This window comes from Echinops telfairi, unplaced genomic scaffold (genome assembly GCF_000313985.2).
Source record: "Echinops telfairi isolate 266 unplaced genomic scaffold, ASM31398v2 ScPeMD7_7469;HRSCAF=8507_1, whole genome shotgun sequence".
Taxonomy (NCBI): Eukaryota; Metazoa; Chordata; class Mammalia; order Afrosoricida; family Tenrecidae; genus Echinops; species Echinops telfairi.
In genome coordinates this window covers 45,962,274-45,964,328 of record NW_022111373.1, presented here as the reverse complement: position 1 = coordinate 45,964,328, position 2,055 = coordinate 45,962,274, and the positions used below count along the sequence as shown (strand labels likewise).

Genomic DNA, 2,055 nt, shown 5'->3' with positions numbered 1-2,055 from the left:
TATGAAATAATCCTTGTACTTTGCTAGAGAAGCAGCAGTGACTTGTCCAAAATCTACTTATAATATGAGGAAACAAAGGGATAGAGTGTAAGTAACAGTAATTACTATTTGGCAAATTAAAAACGAGGGTGGTGGGGGCAAGCAATTTGTAAGAGCTATTAAAAACATATAATAACTTATTAAGTATTTACGATCAATAGACTAGGGAGTGTGTTGAAAATTGTTTGCCCTACTTTTTAAAAAATACGTTTTTAATTTCATCCTCACCACAAACCTGTGAGGCAGATATCATCAAGGTGTTGGGGAGCAAATAGATTAAGGTTAAGGAAACTGTGACAGGACTAGGATTTAAAACCAAGTCTATCTGGCACCAGTGATTTCAATAGCAACTAACAAGGAGTTGGATTCTTTAGCTTTCAAAGAGAATTTGGCTGGGAATGGTAAATCTATGAGATTTTCAACATAAAGCTCCTAAGGGGAACTACAAATCTGTAGGAAGGTTTGGTGATTAGCCATCATTTTCAACAGTACTGCTTTACTAAGACAACTTTTTTTCTCTCTCAAAGTTAATAATCACCTCTCAGTTTTCTCACATACACTCGCAGAAGTGATACCAGAAAATTATTTTGTGGTTTCAATATACAGTGTACTTATTAACCACATTGTAAATGTCAAAGGCATTGACTTCATATCAAAGGGTAGGGATTTCCATGCAGATATGAATAAAATGTCATTAAAATGCAAATAGAGATTTATAAATTCAAGAGGTCAATCTGTCAGTAGTTTCTTTCTTATGTGTGCCCTTTGTGTGCAATACACTGTGTTAAGTGATGAAAAGGAAATGAAAATTCTCTCTGTACATATAATCTATACATAAAATAGAAATGTTTTTAAACACATGTCATGAACCACTGATCTGAGGCACAGATATTAGTTTAGGCCTGATAATCTCAATATTTTGTGCGTATGTTATATAGGGACCAGAACTGACCTTAGCTCTGAATTTCACTCTTTTTTTGTCTGTTTGAGTGGAGCAACACTGTTTAGAAATTCTAGAGCTAACTTTTACTATATTGGCCTTCCCAAGTGTCCTATATTTTATTATCTTTATTATCATAGAGTTGCATCCTAATTTGAAATGTTCCTTATGAAGTCCTGTTATTTCTGCTATATAAATATCACCCCACTTCAAGAGAGTACAGTTATAGCCCAGTACAGTCATTGCCCAAGATCGCTCAGTTAGTGAGCAATACATTGGTGTGTTGCTCATTGTTTAACACTAGGAGCTGGATGGATTCAGGGGATGATTTGCACCATTTGCCAATTTCTATGGCATAAATGTTTACATTGTTGTTGATTTCAAGCTACCAACCTGACATAACAACATGAGTTTGTAAGACAGGAGACACGCAGTTCTTGCATGCTGGCAGAAGCCAGCTCCAGTGCAACATGATATCTCGCTGATAGAAGCTGGAGGAAAGCCCGAGAACATCTCTCTGGTCCTGTAACCCCTTAAACTTTGTACCAAAGATTATAGTATCAAAACGCTTCCCTGGAAAATATCATACTTAGGTTAGTCACTATGTTCTTTTGTAAAGAGAAAATATGGGGTCTACCTTTCATCAAGCCTCACGTACAGAGTTCAACATTGGCCTCTAATGAAAATACAGAACAAATAAATAATGCTTCTGTTCTTATCTTTTATGATGTCAAGTCTGGTGCTGTATACAGTGTGCAATGAACAATCCTTTCATTTCTTCCTGATGATATTTTAGAGATTTATAACGTTGATATGGTGGACAAATCTCTGGGTGACCGTGTGTGACAGTAGGGAAAGCATTGGAAAAGCTGGTATTTAGGTTTTGCTGGTATTTCACTTTAATTATGCACTTGTGGGCAAACTACTTAAATAGTTCCACCCTCAGTTTACTCGTTGGTAAAAATGGGTCATTCGTATGGTTTCTTCTAGAGCTCCAACTCTAACTTGTAAAAAGTCAGAAGTAATCTGAATGCTTACTGAGTTACAGCACTCGTCTTCGTTTTTGTTTGAATTTA

The 2,055-nt window shown here is 36.0% G+C and overlaps 1 protein-coding gene across 1 annotated transcript in view; it reads right to left on the bottom strand.

The window, feature by feature from the left end:
* ST8SIA4 (ST8 alpha-N-acetyl-neuraminide alpha-2,8-sialyltransferase 4) overlaps positions 1 to 2,055 on the bottom strand; it is a 145,257-nt gene that overhangs the window by 8,601 nt on the left and 134,601 nt on the right. The gene's annotated exons all lie outside the window — the stretch shown is intronic.